Source organism: Pseudomyrmex gracilis, unplaced genomic scaffold (genome assembly GCF_002006095.1).
Source record: "Pseudomyrmex gracilis isolate BER0280 unplaced genomic scaffold, ASM200609v1 scaffold_55, whole genome shotgun sequence".
NCBI lineage: Eukaryota > Metazoa > Arthropoda > Insecta > Hymenoptera > Formicidae > Pseudomyrmex > Pseudomyrmex gracilis.
In genome coordinates this window covers 233136-249777 of record NW_018020639.1, presented here as the reverse complement: position 1 = coordinate 249777, position 16642 = coordinate 233136, and the positions used below count along the sequence as shown (strand labels likewise).

The 16642-nt window shown below is 43.3% G+C and overlaps 1 protein-coding gene across 1 annotated transcript in view; it reads right to left on the bottom strand.

The window, feature by feature from the left end:
- The window catches only part of LOC109853826 (teneurin-m), a 535016-nt gene that overhangs the window by 501482 nt on the left and 16892 nt on the right, over positions 1–16642 (bottom strand). The window lies entirely within an intron of this gene.

Below are 16642 nucleotides of genomic sequence, written 5' to 3'. Positions count from 1 at the left end.
CTCTCTCTCTCTCTCTCTCTCTCTCTCTCTCTCTCTCTCTCTCTCTCTCTTTCTCTTTAGGTTTCGACCGATTTGATCTCGGATTGCCGCGTCGCTTCACCGAGCAATATCCTATTTTGGAGGCTTAAAGCAGGTGTGACGTGATTACACGACGTGTAATAATTTCGCTTCGTGCCCCACATCGCCAACTCGCTTCTCCGCCGTGCGGATTCGCGGTTGCGCACACCCGCGCGATATATCTATCAAAGTATCCCCCACATACCGCATTAAAGCGCCAGCTCCGAGATAGATTCCCCTGCCGCCGTCACGCCGAAGGTGAGGGTGTACCAGCCGAGATGGTACAAGATTGGGCGAGGGAAACGGAAGATGAAAACAAGCGCTCCAACAATGGGAGCTTCACGAACGCCCGACACGGTGACGACGACGACAACGACGACGATGAACAGGAGGAGGAAGAGGAGGAGGAGGAGGAGGAGAAGAAGAGCGTGCTGCAGTCATGGTGGATGTTCCGCTGGGCGGAAAGGGACAAGAGGGGACCTCCCGTCGCACGAAGAGGGAAATTAATACGAAGTAGTATCATTGTCTCTCATTTCGCATCGTCCCCGATGCCAGGAACTCCGAGGAATTGTGGTCGGACCCGGCAACGGGGAAAGTTACAGGAGTCGGAGGCAACCGTGGATAATGACTTTTTGATTACAAGACTCGTCGTCAACGGGCGTCGTCTACGACGACGACGACGACGACGACGACGACGACGGCGTCGCCAACTACGACCAACAAGCGCGGGAGCACGATGAGAAAAGAATGGAGAATCGAGGATAGCGGGCAGCCGGATCATCTTCGTTCCAACCGATAAAAGTTCCATCTGTGCGCGCTCCTCCCCGTGCCTTTTTTTTTTTGATATTTTTTTTACCTGGCCGTCCATTAAAAGTCATGTCATCCGCGCAACGGATTGTAGACGACCTCCGACCTACATTTTCGCGATTAAAGATCACCAATGACGATCACCGCCAATCACCGAAGGTATTAGAAAGGAATTATCGTCTTCGAGTCACGAACCGGCTTTGCCTCCGCAAATTGGCACAAATCGCGAAATATTCGTCCGACGCGAGCGAGTTTATAACTTTTCGTACGTTATACTCGATATTTAATAAAAACAAATATTGTTGCCCAAAATATAAAGTTGATACCTTGACACCTCAAAGCCAAAAAAACAATTTAACGAGAAAAATAAACGCAATAGATAAATTTTTGAACGCGTATACACAGTGCAATCCTTTAACAATATTATCCGTTATCAATTTTTATATTTTTAACACAATATTTTGATACTTTTATAAAATTGTGAACGTGATGTTACGTACTTACTAGTCGTTGAGTTTCTAAGTGGACCGCGCGCTCTTGGGCGAATGTTTATGTACGTACCTGTAAGAAAACAGAATAATATTACTTATACTATCGTGAAAACTTCTCATGAGAAATAGAAATTTTCTCGGTTCTCCAATATATGAAAGTATAAAATATATTACGTATAAAATAAGATGTTTTAGGGGGATACGCGTTTCCAAACGTCCCGCCGATCGTACGAAACGCGCAAACAAATTTCGCGGAATATACATATATCGGGAGCAAGGCAATAACTTCCTTGGCGTCTATAGGCGGCGATTCGGAGGATCATGCTGGATTTCATATCGATGTAACGCCGTTATCTGGCTAGCTCGCGAGCAAGAAAGGACACGCAGGGGGAATCTGAATCATCGAGAGATCCCGCATATCTCGCACTCGTAGTATCGAGAGACCCTCGGAATTGTATCGCGTTCGCGACGATAAATAAGCGAGGACAATACACGAGGACGCGCACCGTACGACGTACCGTGCTTCCTCTCCCCCTTGCGTTGGACACGTATGAAACCCATAAAGCGAGATGATCTTTCTCCTCTTCTCGTTCCTCTCTCGTCTCTTTATGAGAGAACACACGTCTGACGAATAGGATCAACGTCCAAAAACCATAGATAATCGGACGAGATTCCGTCCCATCAGAAGGGGTACAAACGAGATCTGCACTTTGTATATAAATTACTCCCGAAAAAGAGGATAGAAAAAAAAAAAAAAAGCAAAAAATTGTTCACCGTGCGCGAACACCGTGGCATTTTTAACGCGTGAAGGATACACGGTACACGCGCGGATTGAAAGTGGTTTATTAATACAATAAAAATTTCAAGCCTTGTTGTTAATAACTTTAAATAGATCAGTAACACTGTTAAAATCAATTTGCTCTGAAGAGATAACGAAATTCTGCTAAACGTGCGCAAATGTTAAAACCGCTCTGGTGAAAAAAAAAAAAAAAAAAAAAAAAAAAAAAAAAAAAAAAAAAAAAAAAAAAAATTAATTTTTCGGGCTCGTCAGGCTGCGCCATGCGGGCACTAAATTGAAAACAATTTTTGATAAAAATTCGGTCTCTGTGCAAACAAGAGGGAGTGGATGAATGAGTAAATTAACGGAAAAAAAAAGCCGGACCTCGGCGTGCGGACGTTCCACACGTCAGAATTAACTCACGAGAAAAAAAAAATATAATATTTCAAAATCGCGCGCGTGTGATTTTTTACAATCGCGATGAAACTACATTAGTACGTGTGTTCACAAATTACCTGCGAATTGTAACGGGAGTGTGTACAGTGGTCCGACGGAAGGTCGAAGTCCACGGAGAAGAACTAGAAACACGAACGCCATTTTGAGCTCCGCACAAAAAACCGAAGGAACTGAAATAGTCGAACTCACAAACGGGAAAATCACCGATCCGAAATGTCAACCAAATTGTAACAATCTTTACGATGTCAAATCGGCGCCAACTATTTACGTTAGAGATATATCGCGTGGTTTTTCCGGAGATTACCGAAAACACGGACGGTATGTTTACGGCAGTTTGTTTACGTTCGCGTTCGTTCTTGATTGTTGACTGATGTGCAAACAACGGTGTTTCGAACGTCCGTGTTTTGGATTCGGCATAACGTCACTCCGACGCTTGGTTGCAATTTCTACACGATCCGACTGCGAATCGCGCGCTCCGTAATTTACGCCACTTTTATTAAGCGACTAAAATGACATTCGCTCGCGGTCAAACTGCGCGAAACAACGTCAGACGCGAGCAGCAAGGGCACAGGTAAGTGTACGACGTGTTTTTTTAATCAATTCCGACGATGTAACGGCGATTATCTCCTCGATCGAAGACAAACGAATTCTCGCGTCCGTCGCTTACGCGCGGCGTTACGGCGTGAACCGTCTTTGGCGCAAGCCCTCTAGTAGCGACGGCCGTCGGCAAAGAACACTCGCGTCGCGAGTGTTGCGCCCACACAGTCTTGACAAATTTGTGTCGTAATTTTATCGTGCAAGGAGTGACATTCGCGCGATTGCAAACAGTCCTGATTTTCCGTTCGTCCGTCACGCGAAGTGTGTTTTCAAAATGGCAAGGACACGACACAACAACGGAGTACACCGTGACGATGGAGCGGCGGCGAAAAGTTCGACGACGAATATGGAGCGGCGGCGCCTTCACTGGTGAGTCGATTCAAAACATATATCCTCCGAAAATTTGGAAAAACAAAACGACCAAAGGTCGTCTCGTGTGTAATCGTAGAAGAAAAAGAAAAATAAAACGAGAAGGAAATAGATAAATAGAGATAGAGAAAGATAGAGATAGAAATAAGAGTGAAAAACAAGAGATAAGAGACTGTGTGAACGCTCTACAATTCTTCAAAGAATTTCGAAACGTAGCAGTGTTCATTAGTACAAGATAAAAGATATCTAATAGAATCTGTGATAGAAAATACGTTCGCTTAGAACGTTCTTGTTGCTAGGCCGTTAAGCGCGTCGTTGCCGAGTTCTTCCCGCCATGTTTGCATTCCATATCGCACATCTCGCTTCTCTCTTAAAGCGCGCGTTCTCTCTCTCTCTAATCTGTTTTTTTTCATACAACTCGTGAATCTCGGGCTCACGCGAAGACAAACAAAGTCGGCCGTTTTACGTATTGTTGTCACCGCGCGTTCTCTTTTCGCTAAGTGATAATTGCGCGCGGACACCGCGATGACAAAGCCAAGAGTCAACCTTCTTCTCTCAACCGGGGGTTTATTCGACGATGGAAAAGTTTTGCGCTCGAGAAAACGAGTGGCGCGAAAAGAGAAAACCGAGATACATCGACACATATACAAATGCAAAACCTCGTAAAAAAAAGTAATTGCACGCAGCAGATCATACGGCCGGTTTTAACGTGACTCCGTACGGCGACGTTTGGTCACGGCAGATGTAATAAAGTCGCGCGTTTACGGACGCAGCAATTTAATATAGGGCAACAATAAAAAAAAAAAAAAAAAAGAAAATATACCGCGGTGCACGCGTTACGTCAAAATGGTATTGGTGATCTTACGATTTCGTTAGAAATGAAACAAATTTACGGTTTATGAAAGAAGAAAGCTGTACGTTTTTTTTTTTATACTTCTTCCAAGCATTTGTAACCGCAGTGAGAAATGGAAGTACGTACATTTGTTGAAGTATTTTCTTAAATTGCACGTTTTTCATATATACGTATATATATATATATATATATATATATATATATATGTATAGTAGAATTTCTATTTACTGTACATTAAAAACAAACAAGTTAGAAGTTTATATATATATAGTTTTTCATTTATATACATGCGAAATTATATGTAATGTTCAAAACTGTCTTCGTGAAAAAGTGTTTGCCAAGATTTTCTGGCAACAATAGCGGTCATTGAGATCGAGACAATGGGAAAGACAGAAGTGCGATATTTCTGTCGAGCTTTCGCGCGCAGCGAATATAGCGGCCGGAATTCCGCGTTTCATATATATTGTTTGTTTGCGTATAATCACGCGCGGCACTCAATCCGGCTCTTCGACGAATCGCCGCCTCGCATCTATATACACACACACACACACACGCGCGTAAGAGAACACGTAACGTGTACGATATATAATCGCGAGTGCAAACTTACACACACGCCTTACATATCTCCGGTCAGAATTACGTCTTCTGGGTAGCGCGGCGCAAGCGAGTTTTACGAGCGGTGCGACGCGAGGCACGTAATCGTCTCGTAAAAGCCTTAATCGTGAGGCCTACATAAAACTCCCATCCCCTTTCCTCTCGTGCACGAGATCTTGAAACACCTTGCCCACTAATCCCATCCCTCCCTCCCGGTGCTCTCAGGGTTCCGCCGTTACTTCCTACGTGCTGTATTACCGGAGCTAATCTCGGTGAAAAGCCATCTTCCCGCGCGGAAATGCTCTTCTTAAAAATACATAATTTTTAATCGCAACTAAAAGATACGATTATTTGAGACGCGTGCGCAGAAATAGAGAAGACGAACGAGTCAACGCATCTTTCTTCGTTCGTCAATACATGTGTGAAATACAATAAATTGCGCAATTAAATTGCTGATTAATACGCGCAAATAATAAGTCGTGTGATATATATATGTTATTGTATTTTCTTACAAATAAATGCTCCACCGCGCAAGTTTAATTTCTTCGAACTTCAACAAATTATGGCTTTTGCATATTGTGCGCTCCTCCCTATTCGCCCTCTGCCCTCTCTCGGTACTGTGTGTGTTTCTTCGTATATCCACCCACGGCACGTAAACGCAAAACATAAATGCACGCCGACGTGCGCCGTACCCGCGATCGCATATAATAAGCTCAGACGTTATATCCGAACCCTGGGTTGTGCAGCTGCAGATGCGTTGGCGCATTTATAGAAGTACAATGCCCGGCCCCGACATATCCGGCCGATCGTCGGCTATAAATATCGAGATTTATCTCGATTAAAGTGCGACCACGTACATTCGCACATGTACGCACGGAAATGCGCCTACGAGAGGTCTGAGTTCTTTCCTCTTTTCGTACGTGTTTCGCGTACTCGATATAAAGACGATATAGCGTATCCCTCCGATATATATATTGATCGCGGCATTACAGATCCCCGTCAATCGTTTCACGCGCGTTACGTTCGAATTTTCGTTCCGATGTTAATGTACGTAAAAATTTTAAAGAATATATATATATACATATCTTGTATTAGTTTATTATTTTGTTTTATATAAAAATTATTATTCTATTTCGTATCGTAATCGCAGAACTAAGACAAATTTTTTTTCCCAAGAGTAGTCGGTTTCTTACGAGAAGAATTTATATTACCCACAAATGACGTGTTCGCGCATTTTCGAATCTCAGCGCGATGGTATCTTTGATGGAATAATTCATACAGAGAGGTTACGAGCATTTATTTTGCTCATCGCGCGCTATATACGCGTATATCGGAAACAGGTGAGAGAGGAGGATGCACAGTCGGGGTAATCCGATAAAATCAATTATTCTACGGGGAATATTCCATTGTAGGAATATCGACGAATCATCGACGGCAACGGGTGACTCGCTTTGTGGAAGGGATTGTGAAAGAACGAAAAAAATCAAATTCAGTCGAAATTTCGGTGCAGATCGACGGTGATGCGACGTGCTGGGATTTCCAACGCGCGGCTATATAAACCGACACACACGTGCGTGCTTCTCAACGCGAGCATGTCTAATACAGTCCGAAAATAGAAAAATATCGATCTACACATGACTTTAATTAAAGTCCAATTTATATAGAAAATACGGGTTATATTGGAAAAATGTTGAATTGAATCGTGTCAATGAAGAGAACGCATGTATATAACGAAGTCGAAAAATAATTTCAGTTGAAATTAACTCCGCGCTGTATCTGCATTTAAATCTTTCGATGCAAACAGAAGTAAGATAATACGCGCACATGTAAAATAAATACACTATAACTTAGACGTTATGTATATGATTTGAATAACTCAAATTCCCTGACGTTAAAATTAAAGGCTGATTGAGCACAGAGTGCATTGAATATTCTAACGCGTAACATGAGTTAATTGACATCTGATGCAAATGGCCTTTAATGAGATTCCGCAAATCGTTTTCGAGTAATCATTCACATAATGCTCGACATCGAATTTCGGAAGTCTGTTTCAATGAGGATCGAATTGCAAAATTCGTATGCGCGACTCGCTATATTCGGTTACATTGTATGATTATACGAAATTATAGAAAACAGTGTCCGCAAAACTTTTAATTAGTCACCCGTTATTCCGAAAACTTTGCAAATTTAATTTTAATATATTTTATGCGTTTATATTATCCATCTTGTACGATTATATAACTTGAATAAATATTAACCTACTTGCGACGGTCACGCACGTATAACTTCATCTAGAAATTAATTAATTAATTAATTAATTTTTTATTTTGTTTAATGTCGTCATCAAACGTCTTGCATTTATAATCGCAACCAAACTTTTATCATCAATAATTATGCAAAAATTGCAAGCAGAGATGCATAATAACGTTATTTGAATTATTTATAAATCGCGTTAAAATGCGATTTGATATAAGAACCTTACGATATTTATTTTGTGTAAAAAATTCAGTCGAGTTAAAAAATTACTTCCAATTTTCAAATCTTAGAACGGAATATTTTCAGAGAGCTAATTATAATCGCTCGCACATTCTTTCTTGGCTTCAACAATCGCTATTCTTCGACGAGCAAAGAGAGAGAGAGAGAGAGAGAAAGGCATGTGCGCGCATACAGATTCGAGTGGTTTCTCTTCATCAAGATCGGGTCAACGGACGAATATGCTAACGACCTCGTGGGGTTAATTAGTCTTTTGAGCGAGGCTACTCTCTTGTCGCGCTGCTCTTCTGTAGACTGGCCAATCGCGGAACTACGGCCACGTTGAACTCATGACTTGAAGAATCACTGCAGGAGACCTACTTCGATAGACATGAGAAGGGAATGCCGTCCTGCATGACGCTTTTGATAATAAGACTATTTTGTTTCTTGTCAATTTTAATCATGCGGCACAATTTTATGTGCGAGGAGAGAGAGAAAAAGGCCTTGACGAAGGATGATTGATTAAAAAACCACAATTAGAATATTTATTTATTTAAACATCGTGTTTGTTGTTTTAATTAAATTTTCGTATAAATATGTCTCACGCAAGCAAACCGGGGTGTGTAGTTTTTTTTTTCGAGAAGTGGAATACCAGATTAAGGTGAATTAAGTGCATAATTTGTAAAGTTTATGTTGATACAAATTTACTAAAGCGAGCTTTACAAATTATAAACTTGATCCGGTTTAACTCCGATCGTTCTGTGTACAAATAGAGGCATCCTCGTGATGAATATAATGCGCAGTTGCATAAGAATTCTTGGTTGTATATACCGAGCTGAGAGAAGACCGGAAAGCGCATAACGTCGAGGATTAACCCAGTGCCAGCTCCATTAGCTAACTTTTGCGGAATATACTGCGCTATATACAGTGGTGCCAGGAATATAATATCGCATTACATTAAATAAAATTCATAACCCAGGGCTTCTTCTCGTAGCTATTAAAAAAAAAAAAAAAAAAACACACAGAGAGAGAGAGAGAGAGAGAAACAAACCCACAGCGTAAAAAGCACCGGGTTTGCATCGGAAAACTTCATCGCGCCGCTTCTAATTTCCCTATCTCGACGAAAAAAAGGGAGGAGGGGATGCAATTTATATCTCGCTCGACAAAGCGAGGAGGTGTTCTTTTTGACTGGTTATCGCATGCCCATCTGGCTCCTCGTCCGCGCGAGAGCAGACGAAGCGGGAAGCCACGCGAATGCAAATTAATGTTTGAACGTTATAACGCGCGATAGGAGAAGAGAATCCTCCCCCCTCCCCCCCAACCCCCCGCGCGTTATGGCGAAGAGCGCGGCGCGCGCGTTTTACGTCGGCCTCGTTCGTCGGTCGGTTTCGCCGGTTCCTTTATCTTTATCGCCACGGGAACGGCCGAGGAACCAGACTGTCGAGAACTCGCCGACTCCGCGGAGAGTTCGTTTTCGTGGTGGCTGCTCTCCATTCTGAAACCGCGCCCCCTTTTCGCATAATGAGCTCGTTTGTATCGCCTTTATTGGAGAAAGAGACCGACCGGGTATATATTCCTCGCTCCCGCGAGGAGAATTTTCTTCCTTTTCCTTTCTTTTTTCTCGTACTTTCTTCGCGGTTTGCCGACATACCCTTTCGAGAGCACCGCGCCATTAACCGCTCGAAGCCTCGCAAACGATGTTTTAAATGTTGCGCGCGTCAGGAATGCGATCAGTTAATTAAAGGATATTATTGTATATAACGTGCACACACACGCGCTATACATACGTTGGCTACGTTGGCTATTAATCGCAGTAAATATCGCGACTGATCGCGAGTTTGATTTTTGTTCGCGCCTTAAATAAAAAAAGTATATAAATTTAAATTCTCGAGTGGGGTGCGCGCACACATACAGTGGCGGATCGATAAACCCGTGATAACGCGATGGTTGGGGGCGACTGAATGCGTGGCATCTGATCTCATATTAATGCAACGAGGCGTCTCGAGGTTCGCGCAACCCAATTTCTACTGGGTCAGATATTTTCCGCCGTGCCGCGCGGGCCGGGGGCTTGGTGAGCCTGGGCGGGCGCGCTAATGCCGCAGCGAGCGACGCGGAGTCAAGTCGCTTGAATATCGCACGTGCCCGCGACGATATCTCGTAGAGCGCACGATAATTCACGCGGGAGAGCGCGGGCGCTATTAATAATCTCTTGACTTTCGTGCAAAAGCCGCGTGCGAGGCAAGAATGGATGAAGAAGCGCCACGTGGAAGCGCCAAAAGTGAGAAAGAAAGAGAAGGGGGACCGAGAGGGGGAGAGAAAGAGAGACAGAGAACGGGCACGGACGCTCATTACGTCGCCGTTCCCGTAGCGCGAGATGAATAATTAATAATGCGAAGGGCATGCGAGCCGCGCTTTTGTACTACAAAATAGTCTCGTGTAAGTCAGCCAGGTAGCGGAGGACACGCCTGATGAGAATCGATAAGCGAACTTATTAAGCCGTACGCATACGTGAACGTTTTCCGTGAGCGAGTCACTACGTCAAAACGAGTATTCGCGATTTTCCCCAAAGACGAAAAGTTAATAAACGACGTCCGTCGTTTTTCCGTGATTGTTTAATTTGCGACATCATATTTCACATCTCGATACAATGGATGATAAATTAAATCTCGAATTGACTTTCAGGTAAAATCAAAATCTCGATTGATAGAATTCACCCCGAGAAATGAGAGTAGAATGTAATCGGCTCTCTATATTTAAGAGAGTGTATTTTTTCGAAAAATCAAGCGAAAAGTGTGTCAAGGAATCTGTCGCGGAGAAGTGCGACAGTTCCGGCGTCGGCAGCGGCGACGTACTTCGTGCTCCGTAAAAGTAATCTGCAAACTCGTACACTTTCATATTCGATCTCGGCGGTGATGGCACAATTTCGTCCGCCGGAAAAGCGGAAGAGAGATGTGCGCATATGTTGTAAGTGGATGGATCGCTGAAGTAGCGATAATATAAAAGTATGTGTCGTAAGCCTCCGGGATGAGGCTATTGCAGCCCATGCTACTGACGTCATAAACAACTCAGAAAACTTCGATTGTGAAACTTTTCTATGGATAAGATGGTAAGGGGAGAGAGAGAGAGAGAGAAAAAAAAAAAGGAAAAACGACAGAGCACGCGCGAAGAGAGATTCCCAATATGCGTTATATGCCGCGTTCCGCCCCGGTCCGGAAACAAATGTCACTGAGCTATTAAAACTTCTAAACTCTCGCCGAGCCGGATCGAACGTAAATGTGCTCTTTCTCTCTCTCTCTCTCTCTCTCTTTCTCTTTGCTAGCACTAACCTGATTTATATAGACGCTTTCAACTCGGCTCCCGCTATCGGCAGAGGAAGAGAGAGAGAGAGAGGGAGAGACTGACTCGCTGCGAAGGAAGCGCGCGCGCGCTCGAGCGACGGCGGTTGATATTTGTCTCGGCAAACACGGGTCGATGGTGGAGTGCCGAGGGGCGAGAGAGAACTTGGAGATAATTAAATCTGAAGCATCGCATGTGCCGCAATTACGCACAATAAAACGCGGATCTTCATCAGATATCAAGTTTAAATTAATCCCTCTCGCGCTTGGATATTGCTTCGAGTACCGTTACAACTTGCGGCGGAACTCGGGCGCAAGTTACGGCCCAACGTCTTCCTAATAATTGACGATAACCGAGAGATGATACGTAACTCTAGGAGCTCATTTAAATCCGTACTTCGCGATTTCGAGGATCGGTCGCGCGAAAAAATATAGATATATAGGAAAACGTAATTTTCGAGAATAAAAAAAAAAAAAACTCTTTCGTCTCTCCTCACGTAAAACTCCGAACTCCGGCTTCTTTCTCGAGCGTACTCGATGTACTCAATTTATTACGTACGTCGGATCCTGTCCGCTGTACGTAATTTTCACAATTCATATCTGAGACGACGGCACGTGCCCGGAAAAAGCGATGCGTCACAACGTTTTCTACCGTACGGTGCAGGTAAAGCGCCGAGAAAGAGCGAGAGCGAGAGAAAGAGAAAAAAAAGAGCGCCACAGACAGCGTGCGCGCGCGCGCGCGCGCGAGTAATCGTAAAATACGGATACCGCCGACGGGCGTTGGCGCATGCATCTCGAATGCAGCTGAGAACGCAGATTGCAGGTGTCAGCGGCTCGGTGTGGGTCCTACGGCGAACTTTCGCCAGGCAGTATTTCATAAAAGTCAACGCTCCGCACACCGCAACGAGTAAAGCAACTATACCGCTGTATCTCTCTCCCCTTTCTCTCTCGCGTTGCTTCCTCGCGAGCTTCTCACGGTTCTTCTTATAAGCGACCTTTCGCGCAACAGCTAGTTTATTCAAATTTGACGGGTAATTATTCAGAATTATCTCATCCCGGCATCAATTCTGATAAAATTAGATTCATTTAACGCGTTTTTGTTTATTCAGATTTTTTTATAATAAATATAATCACACGTCAAGGAGGATAGAGACAGTATTTTGACAAAAAAATATACTTGAATAATTGCGATGCAACTTCACAATTTTATAAAACAAATTATAAAATAACACACAACAAATAGATGTTGTGCAAATAATTAAAACGATGTAACATAGAAATAAGTGTCAGAACACCGAGACGTATATCACATATTTTCTTCGAAAAACAACAGAACGCGGTTTGTTTGTACAAATTACGAAGTGACGGACACACTTCACACCGGCATGTGTCAGATAGACGGAATTAACGGACAATCTTTTCCCGATAACGTATCTCAAAACAAGCGTACAGGCCGAATCTATATATGAAACGAAGGCAACAAGTAATCTCGCGGTCCTGATACATCCGATCCGATTCAACGTTAAAACACGCCATCGAATACATCCGGATACGCTTTGCGCTACGAAATGGCTCGAAACAAAGCCGCTCCTGTGCGAAGTTTACAGCGACGCGTTATCCCCGACTACGTTTTTCCTCTGACACATGTACGTGCATATATATATATATGTGTGTGTATGTATGTGTGACTGCGGGGAAAACAACCGACGGTCCTGGATTCGCGATGACATCCTTCTTTATGGCAGCCGTCTGCGCGGATCGACCATGTCCACTGTCTTCGGCAAATAGTCCACCGTCCGGGAAAGACCTTTTCTCACCGAAAGAAATACGAGCGGAAACTGCGAAGTTGTCCCCTTTCACTTCTGCGCTCCGGAATGTAAAGATTCACAATAGTGTGTGCCATTCTTTTCCCACCGCATTTACAGACACATACTCTTACATACACATAATTTTCTCTCGTCTCGCGAATGTTAACGAGCGCGCCTGACACTCGTGTTAAAATTTCCTGAAACTTTTTGACCGTTCGGCAAATGTTAATCTTCTCTCCACCTCGTCGCCACCGTTTCGTTTAACTCCGGTTTTCCGCGATGACAATCAACGGGATTGTAAGAGCGGAGTTTGTAAAATTAATTTCACCCTTTCGTGAGCAGAGAGAGAGACAGAGAGAAAAAGAGAAAGAGAGAGAGAGAGAGAGAGAGAGAGAGAGAGAGAGAGAGAGAGAGAGNAGAGAGAGAGAGAGAGAGAGAGAGAGAGAGAGAGAGAGAGAGAGAGAGAGAGAGATAATAAAGACGTCAACCCCGTACCAATCATTATCTTCGATAGTCCGGTGACCGTAATTTCCGCGACAGCCGTTTAAATAATCGACATTCTGGAACATTTCGCATTCACACGGAGCAAAGAGTGAAAGAACATAGATAAATGTTGGAAGTGCTGGACGTAATAATAATTAATCATTTCCGCCCAATTATTAAAGGCGCACGTAATTCCGCTCGATCGTGGTGTCGCCTTTCTAACGCGCCGTTCGCTCATTTATGCATGACACTAATTACGGATAATGTGAGCCCCGCCTGTTCGATCCGCGCGAAAATTTATGCACATTTTTCTTCCGGGGAAGTTTTTTTTTTTTTTCGTTCAAAAAACGATATACGACGAGCGAATAACGTACGTGTAAAATTCGTCGGCGTAAATTTTCTCCGACAATCGTGGCCACAGTCGCCGTCGAAGGGACAAATTTAATAGTAAATATTTTATTTTAGAAAGAACCGCTCAATGAATTTTTTTTTCCGTTGGGATGTAAAATATTCCAATGAGCTGACAGCACGAAGACTGTCAACAGACGTGTTCGACTAGCGGAACGACGTGCGCGCGTACTACAGCGCGTTGTCGTAGAGGAAACGGCTGAGATGGACGGAAAATGAAAAGGCGGAAGAACGCGCGAGGTTCGAGGATCGCGCGCAAGACGATGTGTAACGGGAATTTGCATAGACAAACGTCATCGTCCACCGCGCATTTCGAATCTTCGCGGCGACCGGAATTGACGTTATTTATCCTCTTCTCCTTTCTTTCACCTCCGATTTCCCAAACGACATTCGAGTATTTCAAGCCGGAACGAAGAGACATCGATGTCGCTTAACCGACGTAGTCATTCTCTCCCTTTTTCTGCTCGTATACCCTAACCTACGTCTTATACTTTTTTGTTTTCTGCATGGACGTACTTTGAAGATTCTCGCTTGATCGTTCGTCCCTCCTCGAGCGAAGGATATTTTCACGGTAAAAGAAAGTCGCAGGAATCCTCCCTCTATCGTGTTACACGAGTTGTTACATCATCTGCTTTGAAAGATTCTGCCGAACCGAGAAGAAAAGAGAGAGAGAGAGAGAGAGCAGAGCAGTTTTGTTCCAAGACTTATTCATCGTCAAGATATTGAATTGTTCAGGAAACGCAGTTTATGTCGCGAAGATTGTTCTCTCGAGAGATGGCTCTGTAGACACTTTTTGGATCGACCGAACCGAGATGATATATGTTACATCGCGCTGCGGCGAGACAGACCTCGAGGCAGTTGATTTTCTTTCTTTCTTTTTTTTTTTTATTATAAGCAGTAGTATAATTTAACGGCATCGATTCTAATTAGCTGCAGTTGGGAGTGGAAAAAGACTCGCGAAAGGAAAACTTAAATGAAAGAAAACGGCGAAAGCGCGGAAATCGTGAATGGACTCCAACGGTCTTATCATTGTAATAGAAAGAATAACGTCGAACTCGATAGAAGCAGCCGAGTTGCAATAAACGAATTTCAATCTACTGGCCTTTGTTTCACGAATCAAGGAAGTGCCGAGGCTTTTCGTACTTCTCAAAGATAAGAACCACGATTCAATGGTAGATGAGAAAAAGCGATAGGAAAGAGAGACGGTGCGGAATGCGAGAGGAAAACGGGAGAGAAAAGCGGGAAAAGTCAGAAGAAACAGCTCTCTCTCAATCCTCTTTTCATTGGGCACACGCCGATTCTACCGCGCTTCTAATTACATTACAAATACAAAGCTCCGGACGACTTTATTGAGTAAAAATGATAAAATAAATGAATATTCTGCGTTTTCTCTTCTAAATGGAGAATAATTCAAAACAAAACCTTGAAAATATACGTGACACGTGTACAATACATCGATAATGATACGGAAAAGAGGACACAACAGTGTCGCAACTTTACGCACACTTTTTTTCCGAAAAATAATAATAAATTGCCAATTATGTAATGTAATTAAAAATATCGTATATATATTTAATCGCTAATGGCGTCAAAAAGGTGACAAGTGTAAGTGGTAAATGTGACAGTCGAAAAAAAGCAGTCTCGGACAATGTGTGGGATCTGTGACCGAGCTACTCGCCGAATTTTAAGTACCCTCGTGCCGGGGACTTGTCGCGCCGGGCTTTAAATGCGGTTGAACATTCCATAAAACATGGCACTCGTCATGGTTAGAGCACGCTCTAAAATCTCTGTGCAGTCGGAACACTCTACTGTCAGAGTCACAGGATTATTTATGAGGAACCTCTTTGTCCGACAGACGTTTTCTCGCTATTTATTGTCCGTTCAACAACGAGAATATTATCGCGGGCCTAATTGATCTCGAAAATTGTCTCAACCGATGCACGAGCACAAGCACGAGTGAAGAAATTCACCGGTAATCGAGTGATAATTTTGAAAATTAAGTTTGTTTTTTTTTTCTGTTAAATAAATATCTTACTGTCAATATTTATTGTGCGTAAAAAATCTGATGTTACAACACAAAATTTGCGTTTTAGTTATACATCGGTCTCGATTTATTTAACTTTTCGTAATGTAACAATTTTTAGACAGGTTTTACGAGTTGCATAGAAAGATGATTATTATCTAAATTATTACCGTGCAATTTCAGAATTATTCCACGTCAATATCAATTTTACAGTTCGTAGAATCGCTTTCAAATATATATCGCGGAAAGATTGCCGCGGCGTGCCAGCTGGCTGTGTAGTTTTACGCGATAAAAGTTTCGTTTGGAAATTCTCTATGTATGCGTGTGTTTTTGGGAAAGCTGGTACGTATATATATATGGCATATATATCGCGCGAGCGCGCGCGCGTCAATATTTCAGATAGAGGTGCTACTCGTTGCGCACGGAATTCTCACATCCGACACGTCGGTGAAACGAAAACCGGCGACGCTAATTAATTCAACCGCCAAATGAATTCAAATCGAAATGATGGGCAGTCCTGTTTGCGCTGACGATCCGTCCGGTGACAAGAATGTTTTAATTACGTGCGCTGCGCCACGATGGCACACAAGCCCGAGTCCAGGTTAATGCGGTAATTCACATGCACTTTGACTGTATTCGACAAACATCGGGCCAAACTCGACAAGCCGGCTTCGATGTCACAGACCACCCTTTCGTGCGCCCACCCTCCCCGCGTCGTTCCGCGCCGCGTTTGTGTATATCGCCGCGCGCGTTCTCCTCCTTCCTCCTCCACCCGAGCTGAAATATTCGATACTCGACTGCACATTTACAAGCTCGGTTTTCACGGAAAAATGCACTTTCTGCTCCTCGCGCGTTCTTAGAAAGCGAAATATTGATGTCACCTCACGATGCCGTATTTTGACTTGACGCGAGAAAAGAAAAAAAAAAAAAAAGAAAGGCGCGCGCGAAGAAATAAATTGTTAGATGTCTGCAACGTGTGATTTTAAATTCGAACTTTTGTTGCTACCCGTGTTCGCGCATAATAAATGAGAGAGAAACGCGGATTGTGAAAAATACACATATCATATTTATATTCTTCAAAATTTCAAGAGAACTTCTTGACGTCTGTGTA